Source organism: Hyaena hyaena, unplaced genomic scaffold, assembly GCF_003009895.1.
Source record: "Hyaena hyaena isolate Hyena2069 unplaced genomic scaffold, ASM300989v1 scaffold_895, whole genome shotgun sequence".
Classification (NCBI taxonomy): domain Eukaryota; kingdom Metazoa; phylum Chordata; class Mammalia; order Carnivora; family Hyaenidae; genus Hyaena; species Hyaena hyaena.
Genome location: NW_024081529.1, coordinates 264,852 through 278,538, shown reverse-complemented (window position 1 = coordinate 278,538; position 13,687 = coordinate 264,852). Strand labels below are relative to the sequence as shown.

General features: G+C 39.7%; 1 protein-coding gene across 1 annotated transcript in view; it reads left to right on the top strand.

The window, feature by feature from the left end:
- TOX (thymocyte selection associated high mobility group box) overlaps positions 1-13,687 on the top strand; it is a 308,073-nt gene that overhangs the window by 66,854 nt on the left and 227,532 nt on the right. The window lies entirely within an intron of this gene.

Genomic DNA, 13,687 nt, shown 5'->3' with positions numbered 1-13,687 from the left:
AAAAAAAGAAAGCAGTGTCCATTTAAAATATTTTATTTTAGAGCTTCTACATGTCAGGCCTTTTTCTAAGAACTTGGCAAATATTAACTCATTTAAGCCATGTAGCACCTTCATGAGGTGGCTTACTAATATTCTGAGAATGTCATGTCATGGCATGGCATGGCATCCCTATAAAATGCATACTAGTATTATCAGAAGAAACTGAGGAACGGGGATGTTAAGTAACTTGCACAGTGTCACTCAGCTGGTGAAGGGCAGAAATGGGTTTCAAATTTAGGAGGACTGTGTTACCTTTGGTAGAATGATCAGTGCATATGTGGATATTCAAACCCAATAGTACCGTTGCGGGTAGAGCATCTTAAAGGCTTCTGCTAAATGGGAAATTGGGAATTTTGTTTTAAGAATAGTCCATGAACATCCATGCTTGAATTCATTCTGAAAATTAAATTTCTCAATTACTGATATTATACCATGTCAGGTGTAGGCTGTCACTTTAAAATGCAGTAGAGAAGGCAAAGTTTTATTTATTCTTTAAAATAAATAGGCAGGAATAATGTGAAGCATCTCTACTTTACATGCGGCATATGATTTTATTAAAAGGATCTATTCCATAGTGTAGAATCTCACTGTATGCTTTGAAAATGCACTCAATATTCATCAGAAAATGACTCCAGTAAATTGTGAGTCAATATGTGAGGATATGTTGTTGACACGTTTATAAGTTAAATCGTAAAAAAACATTTATAAATATAAAATAATATTATAATTTAATTTATATACATTTATAAAATTATATTAACTTACATAATGTATATAAAATAATATATATAATTTAAAATACAGCATTCTCAAGGGGCATCTGGGTGGCTCAGTTGGTTAAGAGTCCAACTTCGGCTCAGGTCATGATCTCACAGTCCATGGGTTCGAACCCCGTGTCAGACTCTGTACTGACAGCTAGCTCAGAGCCTGGAGCCTGCTTCAGATTCTGTGTCTCCCTCTCTCTCTGACCCTCCTCTGTCTCTATGTTCTGTCTCTCTCTCTCTCTCTTTCCCAAATAATGAATAAACATTAAAAAAAATGTTGACTATAGCATTCCCTCATCTATATCAGTTTGTAATATAAAAGTGTTATGAGATGATTCATCTTACATTCAGACTTGGACTCCAAATAGTTTTTGTAAGTTTAATATTATGTCTGATAAATATCACTTGGTTTTATTTTTTCTTCATGTATAAATTCTTACCAAGGTCAATGCTCTTTTTTAAAAAAAGTTTTTTAATGTTTTTATTTATTTCTGAGAAAGAGAGAGACAGCGTGAGCAGGGGAGGGTCAGAGAGAGAGAGGGAGACACAGAATTGGAAACAGGCTCCAGGCTCTGAGCTGACTGTCAGCACAGAGCCCGATGCGGGGCTTGAACCCATGAACCGTGAGATCATGACCTGAGCTAAAGTTGGACGCTTAACCAACTGAGTCACCCAGGTGACCCCAAGGTCAGTGTTCTAAAGGAAAGACAAAACAGCAAAACAAATTTTGGCCAACACACCTACTCGTAATAAAATAGATTTGGAATTATTCAGAGATGCTCACAATATTAACTCGCTAAATAGAGCTGACCAACTTCTCTAATTAATTTTGCAATAGAGGCAACCCTGAAGTCGTTGTACATATCATTGGTGTTTAAATATCAAGTCAACATTTTCCATCACTTGTAACATCTCATGACTTCAGTGAACAACTCAAACATTCCATGTTGTCCACCGGATAGTTTTTTAAAGCATCTACTGTATGCCCATATTACTTGCAGAAGTTTTTTTTTAAGTTTATTTATTTTGAGAGAGAGAGAGAGCAAGCAGGAGGGCTGGAGAAGAGGAGAGGGTGAGAATCCCAAGCAGGCCCCGCACTGTCAGCCCAGAGCCCAGTGTGGAGCTCGAACTCGTGAGCCGTGAGATCATGGCCCGAGCCAAAACCCAAGAATCTGACACTTCACCGGCTGAGCCATGCAGACTCCCCCAGAAGCTTCTAAAGTTCTAAATAGATGCTCTTTGTTTTATAGGGCTGAGGTTGAATAGAGCTACTTGCAATTTACAAGAAAAATTGCTACAATGAGTGGTAACTAAAAAGCAAATGGCGTTTGTTTGAAAGATATGTGTTCCATTTGTATCCTAAATATACTACAATCTCTGTCACTCTTTTGGTCACCCCTCTACCTGTCCCCGAGTTTTTGTGAATTGTTTTAGAGTTATTCATCATACTCACTGTTTTCTTAAACCCATCTACTGTGTTCTTACACATCAACTAAAGGAAACGCCGTTCTCATCAAACAGTGGGAAATCTGTTTCTTTGCAAAAGGAACAAAATCTGTCTCATTCTCTTCAGTGTAATGCCCCCTACGTGAAGACTTATTTTGTAGATTGTAAATGCTGTGTTGATGTTGAACATTAAGGTTATACAATACCATCCACAACCCTTCATTCACTCTTCCAAATCATCCCGACTCTGCTGACGATTTTATGCCATAAACCAATAACCACCATACATGTGTATTCATCTTAATCTTTATATAATCAGTTTCTAGTATGGTGCCTCTCATATAATAGACTTCCATAAATATTTGATGGTGAGTGATTGATCTTTAAAGCAAAGAATGATTTAGGACCTTTATCAGGAATAATGTGAAGATTTCCATATGGGCGAAATATTGCAAAATACAACATGCACAATTCCACTGGGGTTTTTCAGTTTTGACCTTACAGATATTTCACAGTGAAAACAAAAACAGTTCACACTGTCAAAATGGGCGTATTGAAGATAAAAAATCCGTACCATGCTCCAAATGTAGGTGATGCAAATATAAAATCCATGTCGACAGGAGCATCTTGCTAGATACGTGGAGGTTTAGAACATACTCAGGTTTTTAATTTTTTAAATATTTTTTAGAGATTTATTTTGAGAGCGAGAGAGCACGGGTGGGGGAAGGGCACTCGTGAGAGAGTGGAGGGGGAGCATCCCATACCGACTCCCAGCGGTCAGTGCGCAGAGTCCGGCATGGGGCTCCAAGCCACGAGACCAGGACATCATGATCTGAGCCGAAATCAAGAGTTGGAGGTTCAACCAGCTGAGCCACCCAGGCGCCCCCATCCTCAGGTTCTTATATTACTACAGCGTGTTAGGATGAAGTGTGAGCACAGGCTTTTCCTCTTTATATCCGTGCTTCAAAACCAACAGGAGAGTTAAATTAAACTAGTATGAACATATGGTAAAGAGACATCTCAGCCACAGGTGATGTAATTCTATTTCACTTACTTCACTAATCTCATGGCTCCGTAAGTACCGGATCAAGGAAATCAAGTACTGAGTATTGAGATGATGGTGTATGTAAGAGGTTTCCCTCTCTCGTGTATAATTTCTAATATTTGGGTAGTCTTGCTTGTACAAACACTGTGTTCACGCCTGGAAGGGAGACTAACCCCCAGCGTGACCTTCTAAGTCCAAGTCCGAAGCCCCTGTCGACTCTGAGCTGTTGCCTTAGTACCTCTGCTGCTCTCATGCATGAACTCTGTGAACTGTAGATCACCTTTAAGATGGGATATAAGTGACGATAAACTGTCACAAAACACAAAATCCCGAGCTCTCCTGAATGTGGCACAAGGCTTGGTGGAGTCCAGTGGTAGGAAATGTTCCCAGGGGGGATGGGATTCTGCAAAGCAACCCCTCTTGAAACGAATCTGGGGGTCAATACCAGGCTTATGAAACTTCACGTCAAGCAGCCCCTGGATGTGTTTCATTGCTTTTATTAGCGTGACTATAGAATACAAGAACATATACTTCTTGGCTTTTAATTTTCAAAGCCTGCTTAGTATAGAAAGCCCCTCCACTCCTCTCTGCTCTCTTCTTTGACTACATTCCACAAGAGAGGCGAACTTTCTAAATACTCATATTTCAAACAGATTCACTTTCTTTTGGGAAACTATAAAGCACTCTGTGATCCAGAGAAGTGGTTTAACTCAGGAGTTCATAAAGGTATCAGTAGCCAGCAGAAATGTTCTTCTACCTGAGTGCTTGGAAACCATTGTTTGAAATCCTATTGAAATCTTTTTACAAGGGATTTAAAATAATTTATAGATTAGTTTCACCACACTGCTGTTTTCAGTCGGCTGAATAATTGCTTAGCTATTGGTCTGCTTTGGTTATCTTACTCAGTGAAGGATTTTCCCCCCTAAATCTAGCTTCTAATACTTAATACTTTGCTATATGATAGATATGATCATGAACATATTGGATTTAATCTCTATTAAAAAGTTGAAAAAGATATTGAAGTTTCAGGTCTTTTTAGCCTAATCGGCTGGTAACAACGTATGTTTTCTCTAGTGTTTTTAGAGGAACAAGAGATAAAACTTGGGAATCTTTGTTGCCCACTGAAGAGAAGAGCTCATTGATCAGCTACTTAATTGCCTTTGATTCTCTGAGTGACCACGTAATTGCCAAGTGAGGCCTGAGTAACTTTTGTTAGCAGTTGAGTGATTAATTAACTGTTCTCTGGTTCCTAAGTTGAAAGAGCAAGCCGATTTATAATATGGATTTAAATACAGTTAAGACGCATGGATGTTCTCATATCACTATTTTTTTCATTTTAGTACCTGATCAAGTAATAATAGATACATTAATTTGCTTATAACAGCATTGAAAGTGAGTGGACGGGACAGATTCCAAATTATCTGCGATGAGCTTATGACTAATTTCATGCCCTTGAACAAAATAAAACCTTTTGATTTTTTTTTTTTTTTTTTTGAGAGAGAGTGTGTGTGTGCGTGAGCAGGGAGGGGCAGAGAGAGGGGGGTACGGAGGATCTGAAGCTGGCTCCATGTGGACAGCAGAGAGCCCAGTGTGAGTTTGAACCTGTGAACTACAAGATCACGACCTGAACTGAAGTAGGGCACTTAGCTGACTGAGCCACTCAGGCGCTCCAAAATATTTTGCAAATGTTTTTATGTTTTTGAAATAACTATATCCCATATATTAATGTCTCTATTAAGCTTATGCATACTTATGTAAATACAACTAGTAGCATGTCACTGGCTATAAATATAAATTATTTTTAATAGAAGATGTTACTTAAATGTTTAAATATTTCTGGGGGAAAGTCTGCAACAGGTTCCTTTTTTTATTTATTTTTTCTTTTTTGGTTCAGTTCACTTTATGGGAGCATAAGAAATGAGGACTGTTCCAAGAAAGCTCCTTTCTTTTGCTTTCTCTTTGAGCAAAGATACAGTAACTTGAAGTCAGAAGACCAAAAATTCTAGTCTCCTCGAATTTTGGCGGGTGAATTCCCCCACTCCCTGGTGTCTTAGTGCTTTCATCAGTAAAACGAGAATGTGTCTACAATGCTCAAATGATGAGCTTGCATGGAACCAAGTGCTGTGTAGGCTCGGGAAGGCACCAGAAGATACAGATATGAGGTGGATGCTAAAGGCAGTCCATCAGATTGGTTAGTGCAGCCACTTCCGGGTTGTTGCTACTGATAATGGCCAAGAACAGAGTTGGCTGGTTACCATTAGAACTGGAATGTGCCAGCTTCTAACGATCCTTTCACTGGGCTGAAGGACAGGACTGTCGAATGCAGGCTGGTTTTGAGAACTCTTTGTTAATTGTGGTGAGTATCTGTGATTGTAGCCTCTGGGACCATGTCCACCTGACCTTTGTAGACAGGAGGGAATGGAATCCATTTGCTCCTTGGAAAATAGTGCTTATCTTCTATAAAGATTTACTTCGGATTTTACCCTCAAGTTACATGACTACAATAGCAATTAATGGCCGTTCATAATTACACACTGTTGAATCAATCTGTCTTCTGAGTATATCATTCAAAATTGGGCTAGGTTTGTTCAATCCATTAGACGCTGTACTGTAGAAACTCTATTAGACACGATATTCTCTGTGTGTTCATAATACAAAGATGGGGATTCTGAATAAAACTTTGTCATTCAGTTACTAGACGTACATTTCTGGTAATTGAATTCACGTGTGATGTTTTAAAATTAGTTTACGTGGTATTTTTTACACCCCTTCGCTCTCTAAAATTCTCTGAACCGTCCTGAGGGGTTTTGCTTGCAACACACTTCTCAGTTTTATCCCAGGTTAATCGTGGAGTTACTCAATATAAACTAACCTGTTGTTAAAAGACCACATTTAATTAATTTGCACAGTGAGTGCATAGTTGTCTGCTTGCTAGCAGAGAGCAGAAATAGGCAGAAGCTAGAACCTCTTTCCTTCCTGGTTTTCTCCTTATATACATTTCCCTAGCCTGTCCTATGCCACGGGGCAGGGGATTCTTACCAGTGGGTAGCTACGGAATATGTCCTATGCCATGCACAATTTTAAAAACATGACGCTGAGGTGTGAACAATGACCCAATTTGCTTCCACTCAGGCTTACGGTGTTATTTTCCAGCAGCAAGATGGCGTCTGTGCATTCAGAGCCCCACCCAGTGGCTCCCTGTTTGTAGATTATGAACCTCTGCCAACCCTGAGTTCCATTAACACCTAGGTGATTGTTTAGTTCTCTGAAATTGTGCCTGGCCCCATAAGACCCTCAGGACTGGAAGTGTGGAGGCAGCATGGGCACCCAGAGAATCTGGCCTTATTGAGATAAATCATGAAGAGCAGGGTGTTCAAAACTCCTCATCTGATATTTAATTTATAAAAGGCTTCTACAAGGCCATGATTGATTCTTAGTTGAAGAGTTAGAAATTTTTCTATTGCATGTACGCTGAATGTAAAATGCCCCGGCACAGGGTAAGCTCTTCATAAACATGGGGTTTCTGTTTCTCGCTGACGCTGTTATTGTCAAATGGGTGATTGAATGACATCATGCATCATGGAGGATCAAATTCATCAGAGAGTAGCAAGTGTTTGTAACTGTTGTATTTTCTCAAAACTCAGTATTCACAGACCGTGTACAGACAAGCCTTTCAGCCCAGATAATGGCAATCGCTGTTGGGTACAAACATGGGCATCAATTGGCATTTTCAAGCAAGGGCAAGATGCACCAGCTTCAACCAGAATACACTGAGTGGCTATGTTAGCAGTACAGCGATAGCACTGTTTTCCATCTAACTTTTTGGTAAAATCTCTCTGGAGTCAAGGGCAAAAGAAGCCCTTTAAATATCTTGGCCTCACTCCACTGTAGCCACAGGTGCTCTTCCAGCACATATTTTTTTTTTTTTGAGTCCTATAAAAATCAGCGTCTACTAAATCATGACTGAATCCTTTCCTAAGTTAGAAGAGCTCAGTAATTTTTTTCCAGGCAAGAGAGAAGTGGAACAGAGTACGATCTCGCGGATTTTTGCTTATCTGATTTGGATATTTTTTGAGCACTCATTGTTTCTTGCCTCACATGGGAAAACCGATCAGGACCCATTTTAACGTGAGTGACTGTTGCAAAGACCAAAAAGCTCTCTCCAGTTCATAGTGACCTTGCTGTGTGCTGCAGACTTAACTGTGATGCATCTAGACTGTGTCGTTATTCAAATAGCAACCATGAGTAGGAAATAGAATCCTGGCTATTAAACATCAAACATGATTCCTTTGCATCTGAGCAGCAGAATTATATTTGCACCAGTTATAAGCCTTGCCCGTGAATTATTTAAAAAATAAAATCTTGAGCTCTGAGGCATTTTTGAGAAATCGTTTATTACCACCATCACATAAACATAGAAAAGAACAGATGTGTACTATCAAAGGTGAAACTCTCTTTCATATTTTAAAAGAAAGACAGTGCATTGGCTTCTAAATATAGCTCATTTAAATAACAGAAAAAAAAGCTAGGTCTGCAGGTGATTAAGGAAGTAAAAATTAAGAAGGAGAATCTGGTGAAAGTAACAAAGAAAAATGTAAATCATTGAGAAGGGATTGAAACTGCATATGAAAAATATCGGCCCGATTTTCACACACAAAAAAGCCTCGGAAATAATAAAAATCCCATGATTTTATCATTCGGAGAAAATTCTGTGCAGAGGGGAATGTGTACCATTTTTGCTTAGAGGAATGTTCTATGTGTAGGGTTAAAGGGCCCAAAGACCCAAGTTTCTAAGCCATCCTACAGCGATTACTTAAACTTAAAATAAGTTTTGAAAGCAACACCATGGATGGCTAGCCGATTACTCATATATACTATTAATGTGTTAGTTTGACATGTTATCCTGTTTTTGTGTTTGATAAGGAGCCAGTGTATATAATATATATTTTTCACCCTCCAGAGGACATTTCAGTGAGTGAAGCCATTCATTCTTGAAATCTACACTCCACCTTTCGTCCAGCCTCTGTACCTGTGTGAGGTGGAAGCAGGTTGTGTTTTGAAAGAATCCCCGTGTAGCATTTTATAACACGCTCTATTCTAACACAATAAAAACTAGAAATCTAGATATGTTCCATCACCTATACTAGGTGGTAGGATATATACCTAGAAAAAGAAGCTAATATATTTTCAATCATACAAAAAACTCCTTTAAAGAAAGCTTTCCGAAATGCCCTGAACATGCCATGTTATAAATATCTTGTTCCCCCCCACACAGGGTTTTATTTTGTTTTTTAAAAAAATACATATATTTTTTTAATGCTTTATTTATTTTTGAGAGAGAAAAAGACAGCGTGAGCAGGGGAGGGTCAGAGAGAGAGGGAGACACAGAATCCGAAGACAGGCTCCAGGCTCTGAGCTGTCAGCACAGAGCCCCATGCGGGGTTCGAACCCACTGACCGCGAGATCATGACCTGAGCCGAAGTCAGATGCTCAACCAACTGAAACACCCAGGCGCCCCACCCCCCAGGGTTTTAGATGTGCCATCGCAGCCCGTGGAAATGAGGACGGGGAGTGGAGTCTGTAGTCAACAAGGGCCAGGTGGGAAATCGTGCTTTTGAAGGAGTACACTTGTAGTGGCAAATTACCACAGTCCACTTTCACCTCTGCCAAATGTGTGATTGACTTAAGCTACTTATATTTTCAAATCTGTTAATTATTCACAGTTTTGGCCGAGCTGTTGCTTCACACAGTGTTGGTGGCGGCCATCCACCTTTTTTTTTTTTTTTTTCTGATGAGTTCCATGAAAGGGAAATTGGAATAATTTCTCCTTCTGAAGCTCTCAGTGATCCCCCTCTTTTTTTTTCTGAATTTCAAACAAGTGTACGGCTTTGTAATGGAAGGAGTGCTAGCCTCCCAGCATAATTCTGTGGTTTTGAAATGTTGCACCAAAACTCACTTAGGGACATAGCTATGTATGGAGGAGTTGATGGGTTCCAAAAGAGAAAAGGGAACAGAAAAAAGGAAGAGTCGATTTTGTGGTTGCAAGACTTAGGGTTTAGGGGACCCCATGGGGTTCAGTGCTGCGGAAAGGGAGGAAGTATCCATTCATAAGTCTTTGTCCCTTTCTACTGTATTTGGTATCATAATTTAAATGAATTCAGGGCTGAATGCCAGCATCAATCAGTTCCACATGTTTGATCAAATTTCCATTCTTGCCTACACAGCCCTTTCAAAACACATGCCTTAGTAGAGGGGTGATGGAACTACTTCGGGGATAGACGTCAATCTACCATCAATCTCCGCTGGCTAGTGGGGGGAAGTCATAAAGTTGACCCACACTCTATGATGAATAATTGCAAGAATGCGTAGATCCCCTTTAACACTACACAATTAATTCAAAAGCACTGTCATTGTTTGAAACACTTTAGGAATGCCTCTTCTATAATTTTGTAGGGAAAAAGAATTTATGAGCTATGATATATTTATATATCCATATAATATATCCATATATGTTATATATCCATATATATTATATATATATATATATCCATATATAGATGGAAATGAATTTAGTTATTTTGTTTACATTATTTTACAGGGTTATTCTATTTATCCAACAGACTGCCCATTTTATTCACTAAGTTTAGCTCTGATTTTTTCCCCACTACAGTACATTATGAACTTCCAAACATACAGCCAAGTTGAAAGATTTTAAAACAATGCTACATTCTACCCTAATGTTTTACTATACTTACATAGCTGATTGACTTCTCGGTAGTTTTTCCAAATTTAGTTCACCCTAAACTAAAGTTTTCTCACACACCCCCCCCCCCAAAGCAAGAGTTTTGAGACCAAGATGGACCTAGTAGAATATCATCAAGATAACTTCAGTACATTAAAAAGGAGTCATTACTATCTAAGGTTAAGTTCTGGTATGTTTGCTTAAAAATTAGTCATATTACTTTAGAGTCCCACCTCATTTATGGCTTCAGCCATATGATAACTCTACTGTAAGATTAGATCTGGGCATCTATAAGCCTATGAAAGTACATTTAAAGCTACCTAATAAAACTAGGTCTATAGACTTGACAATCAATAAAGATGAATTTATTTGAAACTGTTACATGATTCTTTTGATTCTCCATACTTTCTATAATGATAAAAATGCAGAGAGATCCTATAGGGAAGTATAGTTCTTAGTTGTTCTTTCCATGGTACATTATGGGTTAATATTTAAAGGTGGTATCTGACATAAACAGAGAATACTCAAAAATGCACAAGTCTGGCTTTAAAACTCTTTGATTCAATAAGCTCTGAAATATCTCTATGACTCTACTATCAAATATTCATATCTGAAGGATGTTAAGGTAGGTGTGAATGATAAGAAAATGATGTTTGGTTGACCAAACTTCTGATCCCTGGCAGGGAATATTTTGGGCTTTTGACATGTACAAAACACCCATAAATATCAAATTCCTACAAGCTTGGATTTGTTGGGCTCCTAACCCTTTACCATTCGTGATCAGAATCCTTTAATACTTGGACACGATTTGGATATTATTGGAAATCCCTTTGACATGTGTTCCCATCTGAAGGAAGCATGCTATGTAGAAATGAAAACTAGGGAGAATTTTTCTTTCAGTAGCATTTGATCTGACAATGTGTTAAAGAATTCTATGTGCACATTAATGCAAGGAACATTTACATAAATAGCTCTGAAGGGTTATAAATAAACAGATTAAGAGAAAATTTTAGACTTGTAAACATAGAAGAGACCTCAGAGAGACTATTCAGTTCAATCCCTCATTTTACATGTAAGGTGATGATGGATTACTCAGTAAGGTCAACGGTTAGTGTTGATTTCATCAACTTGCCTAAATTCACTCATATAATGAAAAGCAGAACCAAGATGAGAACCTTCCACTCTTGTTTTCTGACAGCATGTCAGATATTCCTAAAATAGGATTCTAAACTCTTTCATAGTGAAAGATACTGGGCCACCAAAATTAAGTAACTTGTTCAAGTTTGCGTAGGGAGTAAATAGCTGAGCTGGGATTTGATTCGGGCTGGCTGGTTCTAACATCCACAGTTCTTTGTTTTAAGTGTTTGTTTATTTATTTTTGAGACAGAGAGAGAGGGAGAAAGTGGGGTAGAGGCAGAGACAGAGAGAGGGGGAGAGAGAGAACCCTAAGTATGCTCCACACTGTCAGCACAGAGACTGATGAGGGGCTCAAACTCACAAAGAGTGAGATCATGACCTGAGCCAAAATCAAGTCATCTGCTTAACAGACTGAGCCACCCAGATACCCCAAGCATCCATGCTTCTAATCACAAAGTAGAACTGCATCCAGTGAGTGAGTATGTGAATGAATGAATGAATCAATCAATCAGTCAATACGGTATGGAGGCAAAAGGGAGCTGTGACACACCGAAGTTTGGGAAAAGACATAAGAGGTTGATATTAAATAATGGATATACACTTTCGTTTTTGAATTTTTTTATTTTTTACAAAATCTTTAAAATGTTTTATTTATTTCTGAGAGTCAGAGAGAGAGAGAGAAAGAGAGAGAATGAGTGAGCAGGGGAGGGTCAGAGAGAGAGACACAGAATCCGAAGCAGGCTCCAGGCTCTGAGCTGGCAGTCAGCACAGAGCCCGAAGTGGAGCTCGAACCCACAAACCGTGAGATCACGACCTGAACCGAAGTCAGACGCTTAACCGACTGAGCCACCCAGGCGCCCCGAGTATACACTTTCAAGGGAAGAAAGGGTGAAAGGCCTCATAGGGTACAAAACACACACTCCTAGAAGTGCCTGGTGAGTTTGGGAACACACAGGTCTCTAAAATGGGGATATGGTTGGAGAGTGGAAAAAAGGTTTTGAAGCATCACAGTTTGGTTCAGATGGTGAAGGCCGAAGTCAAACAGAATCAAATAGAGTAAGGGAGATAAAAATAATGTACACTTGGGGTGTCTGGGTGGCTTAGTCGGTTAAGTGTCCGACTTTCGCTTAGGTCATGATCTCACGGTTCGTGGGTTCGAGCCCCGCGTCGGGCTCTGTGCTGACTGCCAGCTAAGAGCCTGGAGCCTGTTTCAGCCTGTAACTCCCTCTCTCTCTGACCCTCCCCTGTTCACGCTGTCTCTCTCTCTCTCTCTCTCCTAGAAATAAATAAAACATTAAAAAAATAAATAAATAATGTACACTTAATACCTACTGAGAGCCATATGTTTTAATGCTTTACACACCTACATGTGTGCATGGGCACACACAGACACATACAGACACACACACACACACACACACACACACACGCTCTGCATCCCTCTTATGGGCACTCCCTGCCAATGGCCAAAGGTCTCATTGCCATCAAGTGGTTAGAGCTCAGGACTGTAACATGTTCCATCTGATGCTCTAGTTTGTTTTGACCCCATGTTGGCTGCCGGGGGTCAGTGGAAGTTTTGAAGCAAGCGTGTGGCCTGATCACATTCCTTGGGTTTTGGTAATAAGGGAAGAGCTAGGGAGGGTGGACCGGTGCGGGGGAGAAGAGGGATCAGGGAGACCTGCAAGAGCTATCCCAGACCCGGAGGCACAAGGAGCTTTTCCTAAGGCGGTGGCAGTGGCGATCCAGAGACAAGTTCTGATTTGAGACTTTTTCCAAACGACCTTTATACTTTATAGTCAGGGACACCTTTGTCCGTGCTATGTGTGTGTGTGTGTGTGTGTGTGTGTGTGTGTTAGCAAGGGCTAACGTGGCCCTTGTGACCTAGTAGCAGTGTGGGTGACGGGCTCTAGAGCCCTTCAGTAGTTGGCCAGAACATGATGTGGGTCCCTCCGTGGACGGATTTTGGTCATGTTGACAGTGGTCCCCTCAAATGGTTGGTTTGTTTAACTAATGATCAGTGCCTTTCACACAGAGTATTAGCATCCAATTAGCGTTTGTTGAGCTTGATGAAATGCCCATCACTGGCGGTTAGTACTGTATGTAATATGCCTGACCTCAAACCTCAGTTGCTCTTGGTGGGTCACGATGGCAGAGGACCTCCGAAGTCTTTAAAATAGAAGGCAACTGATGCTTCTTAGAGGCCAGTTGTGACTAAATTACTTTTCCCACGTAAATTTCTGTTATGTTACAGAACATTCGATGAGTATAATTTTATGAGGCTTTCCGTTGTTCATTTTTCCTCACTGGGTATGAACCTGTGAGTAAATCAGAATAAAGCGCTAATTAATAAGTAATGTGTTGTTTCTTCTTTGAGAATGTTTTTTGTATTTGAGTTGCATTTAAATCAGTGTTTGTGTTAGTTTTGTATCAAAATGTATTTAAGTTCATCTCTGTCCAACACCAGAAGGTCAGTGCATGAAGGCTTTATGAGTTATTGCCGAATATTTTTCTGAA